Genomic DNA, 12,229 nt, shown 5'->3' with positions numbered 1-12,229 from the left:
TTGCTCTCTCTCTCTCGCTCAAAAATAAATTAAAAAAATGTTTTTCATTGCTAATATACACAGTAGTTAGTTATCAACCCCTGGCAATATTATTTACTAATTTCCCCAAATCTCCTTGCCACTCTGCTCCTCCTCCCAGTTTGGAACATTCCCAAATTAACTTTTGATAGCACAATGTAAGAATTAGAGAACTCAGTGACTCATTAAAAAGGAGTAACATCTGAACCATAGGGGTCCCAGAAGATGAAGAGAGAGAAAAAGGGGCAGAAGCTTTATGTGAGCAAATTATACCGGAAAACTTTCCTAATCTGGAGGACACAGATGTCAAAATCCAAGAAGTACATAGAACTCCCACTAGATTCAACAAAAAATGACAATCAACGAGGCATATCATAGTCAAATTTCCAAAATACACAAAGAAAGAAATATGAAAGCAGCAAGGGAAAAAAAAGTCCTTAAACTATAAAGAAGACAGATCAGGTTCACAGCAGACCTATCCACAGAAACTTGGCAGGACAAAAACAGGAGTGGCAGGATGTATTCAACGTGCTGAATCGGAAAAATACACAGCCAAGAATTCTTAATCCAGCAAGACTGTCATTCAAAACAGAGAGAGCAAAAGTTTCCCAAATGAAAACTAAAGGAGTTTGTGACCACTAAACCAGCTCTAGAAGAAATTTTAAGGGGGATGCTTTGAGTCGAAAAAAGACAAAACAAAAAAGACCAAAAGCAACAAAGACTAGAAAGCACCAGCGAACATCATCAGAAACACCAACTCAACAGGCAACACAATGGTGCTAAATTCGTATCTTTCAGTACTCACCCTAAATGTCAATGGACTAAATAAATGCTCCACTGAAAAGACACAGGGTATCAAAATGGATAACAAAACAAGCTGTTTAAAAGAGACTCATTTTAGACCTGTAGATTAAAAGTGCATAGAGACCCAGCTATCATGCTAATGGTTGTCAAAAGAAAGCTGGTATAGGCATATTTACATCAGACAAACTAGATTTTTAAATAAAGACTGTAACAAGAGATTAAGAAGGGCATTATACCATAAGGGGCCTATCCACCAAAAATATCTAATAATTGTAAATATTTATGCCCCAACGCCGAAGCACCCAAATATACAAATCAATTAATCACAAACATAAAGAAACTCATTGTGGGGCACCTGGGTGGCTCAGTTCGTTGGGCAACTGACTTCAGCTCGGGTCATAATGTTACAGATCGTGAGTTCGAGCCTTCCGTCGGGCTCTGTGCTGACAGCTGAGAACCTGGAGCCTGCTCCGGATTCTGTGTCTCCCCTTCTCTCTCCCCCTTCCCTGCTCACGCTCTGTGTCTCTTTGTCTCTCAATAACAAACATTAAAAAAAAATGTTTTTAATAAAATAAAAATAAAGAAACTCATTGATAATAATACAATAACAATAGGGGACTTCAACACTCCACTTACAACAATGGACATATCATCTAAGCAAAAAATCAACAACGAAACAATGGCTTTGAATGACACATGGGACCAGATGGACTTAAGAGATACATTCAGAGCATTTCATCCTAAAGCAGAATACACATTTTTTGAGTACACATGGAACATTCTCCAGAATAGATCACATACTGGTACACAAATCAGCCTCAACAAGTACAAAAAAATCGAGATCATACCTTACATATTTTCAGACAACAACGCTGTGAAACTCGAAATTAACCACTAGAAAAAATTTGGAAAAACCATGAATACTTGAAGATTAAAGAACATCCTACTAAAGAATGAATGGGTTACCCAATAAATTAAAGTGCAAATTAAAAAGTACATGGAAGCCAATGAAAATGAAAACATGACAGCCCAAAACCTCTTGGATGCAGCAAAGGTGGGCATTAAGAGGGAAGTATATAGCAATCCAGGCCTTCCTAAAGAAGAAATGAAGGTCTCAAATACACAAACTAACCTTACACATAAGAAAAACTGGAAAAAGAAGAGCAAATAAAGCCAAAAAACGAGCAGAGAAAGAGAAGTAATAAACATTAGAGCAGAAATCAACAATATCAGAAACAAAAACAAAAACCAGTAGAACACATCAATGAAACCAGGAGCTGATTCTTTGAAAGAATTGACAAAATTGATAAAACCCTACCCAGTTTGATCCAATAGAAAAAGGAAAGGACCTCAATAAATAAAATCACGAATGAAAGAGGAGAGATCACAAACAACACCGCATGAATACAAATGATAGTAAGAGAATATCATGAGCAATTAATTATATGCCAAAAAATTGGGCAATCTAGAAGAAATGGACAAATTCCTAGAAACATATGAACTACCAAAACTCAAACAGGAAGAAACAAAATTTGAACAGACCCATAACCAGTAAAGAAACTGAATCAGTAAATCTCCAAACAAGAGTTCAGGGCCAGATGGCTTCCCAGGGGAATTCTACCAAAAATTTAATGAGGAATTAACACCTATTCTTTTGAAGCTGTTCCAAAAAACAGAAATGGAAGGAAAGCTTCCAAACTCATTTCTACGAGGCCAGCATTACCTTGATTTCAAATGCAGACCAAGACCTCACTAAAAAGGGGAAATACAGACTAACTTCACTGATGAACATGGATGCAAAAATTCTCAACAAGATACTAGCAAAACAGATCCAATAATACACTAAAAGAATTATTCACCACGATCAAGTGGGATCTATTCCTGGAATGCAGGGATGGTTCGGTATCTGCACATCAATGTGACACACCACATTAATTTTAAAAAAGGTTAAGAACCATATGATCCTCTCAATAGAGAGTGAGCATTTGATAAAACCCAGCAAGCTTTCTTGATAAAAACTGCTGATAAAGTAGGGATAGAAGGATCATACCTCCAGATCATAAAAGCCATATACAAAAGACCCACCACTAGTATCATCCTCAATGGGGGAAAAACAGAACTTTCCCCTAAGGTCAGCTACACCACAGGGATGTCCACACTCGCCACTGTTATTCAACATAGTATTGGAAGTCTTAGTCTCAGCAATCAGGCAACACAAAGAAATAAAAGGCATCCAAATCATCAAGGAGGAAGTCAAACTTTCACACATCCGCAGAAGACATGATACTCGATGTGGAAAAGCCAGAAGAGTCCACCCAAAACCTGCTAGAACCAATACATGAATTCAGCAAAGTCGGAGGATATAAATCAAACTGGTTGTATATCTAAACAATGATGAAGGAGAAAGAGCAATCAAGGAATTGATTCCATTTACAACTGCAGAGCCTCAGGCTACACAGCTTTCTAGACTACTCACTCCACAAAGACTGACTACTGTGCAGAGTTACACCGGTAGTGGACAGCAGAAGAAAATCCTAACTTCAATTTCCAGGACTAGCACAGGCCCTCTCTCATTCTCCATTGTGCCTGTTTTGCCCTTCCTCTTCTTCATTCCCTTTATCTGCCTGGGCCTTCTTGGCATCACTTAGCACAGTAACTAAAGTTACTACTACAAGAACTAAAATTAGGCTTGGAGGCATCTGGCTGACTCATTGGAGGAGCGTGTGACTCCTGATCTCAGGGTTATGGATTTGAGCCCCATGTTAGGTGTAGAGATTACTTTAAAAAAACAAAAACAAAAACATAAACTTTAATTTTTTAAATGTTTATTTTAATTTTGAGAGAGACAGAGACAGAGCATGAGCAGGGGAGGGGCACAGACAGACAGAGACACAGAACCCGAAGCAGACTCAGATGGGGGGGGGGGGGGGGGGGAGAAGGGGGCTGAACTTGGGAATGAGGAGATCATGACCTGAGCTGAAGTTGGATACTTAACTGACTGAACCAGCCAGGTGCCCCTACACTTTCTTTGTTTTATCTCCCTGAGTTCTACCAGATTCTAAATGAAGACTGGCCAAAACCCTTGTGTTTCTGGCAGAGAATGAGTAGTGTGGCCATTCTGCAATATGCTCAGGGATCATTCCATCTTAACAAGGCCTGTCCTCAAGAAAAACTATTTTACCATAGCCTTATGTACTAGGGTTTCACCAGACCCTAAATGACCTAGGGAAGAGAAATGCTCAACTCCTGTCTCACTAAGGAGTGGGGGTTGAGAAGTGGGATACTGAGGAGCACTTGTGAAAGTAATAGTCACAGGGTACAGACAGGTTAAAAAGTATTCATAAGTCTGTGATTAGCACTTCCCCTAATTCCTTACCGTTGCATCAGCAGACCTCCCATGTAAAAGGAGAATAAAACCAAAAAAATTTCATACCTTAGGTTTTTATTTAAGAACTAACTAGGGAAGGAGCACCTGGGTGACTCAGTCAATTAAGTGTCTGACTTTGGCTCAGATCACAATCTCATGGTTTGTGGGTTCAAGCCCCGTGTCGGGCTCTGTGCAAACAGCTCAGAATGTGGAGCCTGCTTCAGATTCTGTCTCTCCCCATCTCTCTGCTCTTCACCTGACTCTCTCTCTCTCTCTCTCAAAAATTAACAAACATTTAAAAAATTTAGAAAAACAAAATTACAGGGCATATTAGAAGTACAGTTTGAAGAGATAAAGCAAGCATCAAGACCATATGCAGGTATAGCAGGGATATGGGAACTATCAGACTGGGAATTGAAACTATAACTGATATTCTAAGGGAACTAATGGAAAGGCAGACAATATGCAAGAATGAACATATGAAATGTAAGCAGAGAGTTGGAAATACTAAGAATCAAAAGGAAATAAAATGAAAAAATACCTTTGGGGTACCTAGGTAGCTCAGTTGGTTAAGCATCCAACGCTCTTTTTTTTTTTTAATTTTTATTTATTTTGAGAGAGAGAGTGTGAGCAGAAGGACAGAGAGAGACACACACACAGAATCCAAAGCAGGCTCCAGGCAACTAACAGATAATAGTTTGCTCAAAATAGTAGCCATAATATATCCAGCAATTACATCTTATGCATTAATAAGATAAATTAAAAAAAAAAAAAAACCCGACAGAAATGTTAAAAGGGATAGGAGGGAAGAACTGGGAACACCTTGTTACCAGGAACCTGTGCTACAATATCAAGTGCAACAGCACTATTTGAAAGAAAGCTTGGTTAGTATTGCAAATGTATATCCCAAAATTGAATGCAAGCACTAAAAAAAGTTTAAAAAAGTATCACAGATATGCTAAATTGAGGATATACTAATTGATAAAAAACCAGAATATAAGATGCTTAATTAATACCAGAATGCTCAAAGAGTGGAAGATGGATAAAAGAAAAAAACAACATGGCAATAAACAGAAAATAGTAACAGGATAGTTATTACTCCAACTGAATCAACAATCATTTTAAACATCGATGTTTAAAATACACCAATTAAAAGACACTGTCAGGTGAATATAAAAACAAGATCCAACTATATGTTGTATAGAAGAAACTCACTTTAAATACACACACAGATAGGTTAAGGTGATAAAAACATACCATGCTAACACTAATCAAAAGAAAGTTGCAGTAGTTATATTACTTTCGACAAAGCAGACCTTGGAGCAAGGAAAATTATCAGAAAAAGGAGATCGGATAGAACTACAAGGCTATGATACGTGGAGACTTCAAGACCCCTTTATCAATAATGGACAGAGCCAAGAGTCAGAAAATCAGTAAGGATATAGGTGAACTCAACAGCACCATGAATCAACTGGACATAATTGACATCTATTAACTACTTCATCCAACATATTCTTCTTGAGCTCACATGGAACATTTACCAAGACAGATCACATTCTGGGCCTAAAACACACCGTAACAAATTTGAAAGAAGTCACATGAAGTATGCTCTCAGACTAAAATGAAATTAAGCTAGAAATCACTAACAGAAATATTGCTAGAAATCCCTAAAACACCTGGAAATTAAAGAACATATTTTTTTTTAATGTTTATTTATTTTTGAGACAGAGAGACAGAGCATAAACGGGGGAGGGTCAGAGAGAGAGGGAGACACAGAATCCGAAGCAGGCTCCAGGCTCTGAGCTGCCAGCACAGAGCCCTAGCGGGGCTCGAACTCATGGACCGTGAGATCATGACCTGAGCCGTAGTCGGACGCTTAACCAATTGAGCCACCCAGGCGCCCCAAAGAACATAATTTTCAACAGTAGCTGGATCAAAGAAAGTCAAGAGAAATTTTAAAATATTTTTAACTAAATGAAAACAATTTATCAAAAATTCTGGGATGCATTAAAGGTGCTTAGAGGAAAGTTTATAGCACCGAATGCATATATTACAAAAGTCTAAATCCAATAATCTAAGCCTTCACCTTAGAAAACCAAAAAAGCAAATTATAATTTTAAGAGTACATAAGAATAAAATTTAGAGTTTAAATCAGTGAAATTAAAACGGGGAAATCAATAGAGAACAATGAATAAAAAAACTCTGGTTCTTTGAAAACATCAATAAAGTTGATAAACCTTTATCAAGGTTAGCAAAGAAAAATAAAAGTTACTAGAAAAATGGACCTAACTACTGCTGCCATGAACTTTAAAAGGAATATTAAGAAGATCTCTACGCCCACAAATTCAACAACCTAGGTGAAATGGATGAATTCCTTACAAGATACACTCTAATAAAACTCACACCCAACAACAGATAATCAGAATAGGCCTATTACATACTCAAGAAGTTGAATTTATAATCAGTAACCTTCCAAATTAGAAAATACCACGCAAGTCCAGACAGGTTCACTGGTAAATTCTCCCAACCAAAACATTACGAGAAAACTATAGATCAACATCGCTTATGAATGTAGATGCAAAAATCCTCAACAAAGTATTAGGGAGGTATATCCAACACTCTATAAGAAGATTATATATTACAACCAAATGTGATTTATTACAGGTATGCAAGACTGGTTCAACATTTTAAAAAAACAAATCAATGTAACCCATCACATTACAGTCTAAAGAAAAAAAAATCATATGACATCAATAGATGCAGGAAAAGTAGTGGAAAAAACCCAACACCATTCATGAAAAACACCACTAGCATACTAGGAATATAGGGAAACTTCCTTAACTTGATAAAGAACAACAAAAAACCTAGAGCTAACATTTTTAACTGTGATAAACTAGATGCTTTCCCTTAAGGGACAAGGCAAGGATGTCCCCGCGCATCATTCCTATTTAACATTGTACTGGCAGTCCTAGCTAATGCAATTAAGGAAAGAAATAAAAGGCATACAGATTGGGAAGAAACAACTGTCTTTATGTGGATGACACTGCTGTGTAGAAAATCCAAAGGACGAGACAAAACAAAAACAAAAAATCCCACAAAACACAAAACCTTCCACATATCATTTACATTAGAAATAAAAAAAAATGAAACACATATCAATCAATGCACAAGATCTGTATGAGCAAAGTTACACAACTTTGATTAAGGAAATCAAAGATCAAGACAAATGGAAAAATATTCCACATATATGGATTGGAAGATTACTGTTGTCAAGATGTCAGTTCTTTCCATCTTGATCTATAGACTAAATGCAACGCCAATCAAAGTATCAATAAGTTATTTTGCGGACATTAATACGCCAATTCTGTAGTTTATACAGAAAGGCAAAAGACCCAGAACAGCCAACCCAATATTAAAAAACAAAGTCAGAGAATTGACACTATACAACTTCATTAGTCACTAGAAAACTACAGTAATCAAGACAGTGTGGTAATGAAAACACATCAACAGAGCAGAGTCCAAAACAAACCCACAGTCCAGTAAACTTTTGACAAAGGAGCAAAGGCAATTCAATGAAGAAGAGTCTTTTCAACAAATGATACAGAAACAAATGGGCATGCACATGCAAAAAGGGGGGGGGGGGAACCTTATACCTTGCACAAAAATTAATGCAAAATGGACCATGCAAAACTATAAAACTCCTAGAAAATAGGAGAAAATCTTGGTGACCTTGGGTTTGACCGATGTTTTAGACATAACACTAAAGGCACAATCCATGAAGAAAAAAATTATTAAGCTAGACTTTGCTAAAACTAGTAACTTCTACAAAAGACATACAAAAGAATGAAAACACAAGCTACAGACTGGGAGAAAACGCTTGCAGAATACATTTCTGATAAAACACTGTTAATGCAAAATATACAAAAAAAACCTCCCAAACTCAACATTATGAAAGCAACCCAGCAGTTTGAATAGTGGTGCGATGAAGTAGGAGGTGGGATCTCCCTGGCTATCTGACTAATCTTTTCTCTGCCTTGTTTGAGCTTGAGCAGAATTTGAGATGGTAAGGCTGGGAAGGATTCCGGAAAGGCCAAGACAAAGGAGGTACCTGAATTGGCAGGAAATGCATCAAAAGACTTGAAGGTAAACTGTATTACCCCTCATCACTTGCAACTTGTTATTCGTGGAGATGAGGAATTCTCTCATCAAAGCTACAATTGCTGGTGGTGGTGTCATTCCACACATCCACATATCTCTGATTGGGAAGAAAGGACAACAGAAGACTGTTTCAAGGATGCCTGGATTCCTTATTATCTCAGGACTCTAAATATTCTTATCTCAGGACTCTAAATACTCTTAATAGCTGTCCAGTGTTGGTGATTCCAGTGGACTGTATCTCTGTGAAAACACCATTTTGCCTTTTTGTATTGAGCAAGTTGGAAGTTTAATTCGCTTTCCAACCAACCAAATTTCTGCATTCGAGTCTTAACCATCCATATTTAAGTGTCACTGGGGTTTCAAAGAAGCTACTGATTCTGAAGTAGTGAGTTTTGATTGAGTTGATTGTTTTTAAAAAACTGTTTGAATTTTAATTGTGATGCAGAAGTTATAGTAACAAACATTTGGTTTTGTACAGACATTATTTCCACTCCAGTGGATAAGCTCAATAAAGGTCATATCCCAAACTAAAAAAAAAAAAAAAAGGCAACCCAATTTAAAAATGAGCAAAAGATCTGAAAACATCTCAGGGCACCTGGGCGGCTGAGGTGGTTAAGTGTCTGACTCTTGGTTTCAGCTCAGGTCATGATCTCACAGTTTGTGGGTTCAAGACCCATTTTGGGCTCTGTGCTGACACTACAGAACCTGCTGGGGATTCTCTGTCTCCCTCTCTCTGCCCTCCTCTACTCACATTGTCTCTCTCTCAAAATAAATAAACTAAAAAAGAATTTCCAAATTAAAAAATAAAAAAATCTTTAAAAAATAAAGATCTGAAGATATCTCATCAAATAAGATATACAGATGTCAGGTAAGCAGAGGAGATGTTCAATATCATACTATCATTTGGGATCTACAAATTAGACCAGTGAGATGCCACTACAGATCTGACAACACCAAATAATGGCAAGGAGGTGGAGCAATCAGAATTCCCACTCACTGCTGGTGGTGTATTCTTATCATCTGTTTTTAGGCATGTGCACATCAAGGATTATTAGATCTTCTTAGAGAATTAACCCTTTCATTATTATGTAATTCTCTTGATCCTTCATAATTTTCCTTGCTCCAAAGTCTGCTTTATCTCAAATTAATATACCTACTTCACATTAATATAGCTACTTTAGCTTTCCTTTGGTAAGTGATAGCATGGTATTTCTTTCTTAGAAAACTAAATATATTCTCACCATATAATCCAGCAATCCTGCTCCTTGATATTTACCAAAATGAGATGAAAACCTAAATCCAAACAAAACCTGCACATAAGTATTATAGGAGCTTTATTCATAAATGGAAACTTGGAAGCAAGAGATATCTTCCAATAAGTAAATGGATAAACTGCGATACATCCATATACTGGAATACTCATTCAACAATTTAAAAAAATGAGCTGTCAAACTACAAAGACAGGGAGGAACCTTAGATACATACTGGTAAGTGACAAGAAGTCAATCTGAAAAGGCTACATATTGTCTGATTCCAATTACATGACATTCTGGAAAAAGCAAAACATGGAGACAGTAAAAAAAAAAAAAATAATAATAATAATAATCACTAGTTGCCAGGAGTTGGAGATGTAGCACACCCCAATGAATGAATAAGGGAAACATGGTATTTTCAGAGCAGCGAAACTGTTCTTTCTGTATAATATTGTAATGGTAGATACAGACATTCTGCACTTACCAGAATTGCATAACACAAAGAATGAACTCCAATGTAAACTATGCACTTTAATAACAGGGGAGACTGTGGACAGGAGGGGAATAAATGAGAACTCTATTTTCTGCTCAATTTTTCAGTAAACTTAAAATTGATATAAAGCAAAGCCTATTAATTTTTAACTGATACAAACCTTTTTTTTTTTTAAGAGACAGAAAGCCAAAATCAAGTTGGATACTCAACCAACTGAGCCACGAAAATACCCCTAAAGATAATTTTGTATTTCACCGTATGTGTGCTTATTTTTAAAGTCAAACAACAACAGGGGCGCCTGGGTGGCGCAGTCGGTTAAGCGTCCGACTTCAGCCAGGTCACGATCTCGTGGTCTGTGAGTTCGAGCCCCGCGTCAGGCTCTGGGCTGATGGCTCAGAGCCTGGAGCCTGTTTCCGATTCTGTGTCTCCCTCTCTCTCTGCCCCTCCCCTGTTCATGCTCTCTCTCTGTCCCAAAAATAAATAAAAGTTGAAAAAAAAAATTAAAAAAAAAAAAAGTAAAACAAAAAAAAAGATTTAAAAATAAATTCATAATAACGTATTAACACTGATTTTCATCTCTGCTAAGTCCTATTATTTCATAAGGTGATCAGATCAATGTCTTTTTCTGCTTTGTTAACAAGTAGTTTTTACTTGTTTGGTTTTGTTAGTTTGTTTTAATATAAGTCAACTAGAACAAAAAGAATCAACTCAGATATCAGTGACTAAACCGGTAACATATATGGGGCACCTAGGTGGCTGAGTAACTTAAGCATTCAATTTTGGCTCAGGTCATGATCTGTGGTTCCCAAGTTTGAGCCCCGCGTCAGGCTTTGTGCTGACAGTCAGCCTGGAACTTGTTTCAGATTCTGTATCTCCCTCTCTCTCTGCCCCTCCCCACCTCAAAAGTAAACAAACATTAAAAAAATTAAACTGATAATATATAAATGATTTAAAGATGTGGAAAGAAGCCAGGCCAAGTGGGATCTTGCTTTATGCTGAAAGCGAAGAGCTATCATTAAAGGTTTTTTGTTTTATTTTTCCCTCTCAAGACCTCTCTGGTTACAAGAAAATATCAGGGAATACTTTCCCAGGTAAAAGAACCTTATCTGTGCTCTGAATGATGAAAAGACAAACTAGACAAAGTGGGAAGGGAAGATGGGTCAGAAAGACAGAGAGGAACGTCTATGCAGACCATAACACATGGTTAACAAACTGGAGAATAGAAAGGGAGAACACAATGGAAGAATTCTGGAGACACTAACAGACCTGGCTAGCCTTGAGTTATACAACGACAATGAGAAAATATTGGAAGGGGGCACCAGTGTGCATGCAGAGGGATCAGTTCACAGGCTCCTAGATGAGTCCATGAAAGTTGGTGGAAGCTTACATTTTGGGGTAGAGAAAAACAAGATTCAAGAAATGCTTTGGAAATAAAAATCAACAGTACTTGGGCAAAGACTACTAGGCTTCTGACACTAATTGAGACAAACAAAGGAAGAGAGACAAGTTTTTAGAGGCAATGATTAACAGATTCAGAGACACTATACCCAAATTGTTTTAGATATGCAAGAGGAGAGGTCATATAGGGGATGTACAACATCCAAGATAAACTATCTTTAAGAGGTCTAAAATCTAGGAGCGCCTGAATGGCTCAGTCGGTTGAGCGTCCAACTTTGGCTCAGGTCATCATCTCACAGTTCATGGGTTCAAGCCCGGCATTGGACTCTGTGCTGACAGCTCAGAGCCTGAAGCCTGCCAAGGATTGTGTCTCTCTTTGTGCCCCTCCCCTGCTCGTGCTGTCTCTCTCAAAAATAAACATTAAAAAAATTTTTTTTAAGTCTAAAATCTAAATAGGGAAGCAAAGCAACAGATATAAAAGTAAAATACTGATTATTAAAGACAGTAAAATTTTAGAGAAAAGATGGATTAGATAGAGGAGGCTAGAGCAGTTGGAAAAGGTGTTCTAAAGCTAGGATTTGAACTAGGTCTTGAAGGATGGGAAGTGCTGGGTAGGTGAAGGAGAGCAGCCCAGACTTGAGAAATCATGTGAATAAAAGCATTTCAGATGAGAATTCTGGGTAGGATGAATGAGGTAACCAACTGTTATGTTCCCTGAAGTCTACCTACAAGGTACAC

General features: G+C 37.4%; 1 protein-coding gene across 1 annotated transcript in view; it reads right to left on the bottom strand.

Moving 5' to 3' along the window:
- Positions 1-12,229, bottom strand: part of JMY (junction mediating and regulatory protein, p53 cofactor) — a 104,331-nt gene that overhangs the window by 65,514 nt on the left and 26,588 nt on the right. The window lies entirely within an intron of this gene.

This window comes from Prionailurus viverrinus, chromosome A1 (genome assembly GCF_022837055.1).
Source record: "Prionailurus viverrinus isolate Anna chromosome A1, UM_Priviv_1.0, whole genome shotgun sequence".
In the NCBI taxonomy this organism is placed as follows: domain Eukaryota; kingdom Metazoa; phylum Chordata; class Mammalia; order Carnivora; family Felidae; genus Prionailurus; species Prionailurus viverrinus.
This window is presented reverse-complemented; position numbering and strand designations above follow the sequence as displayed.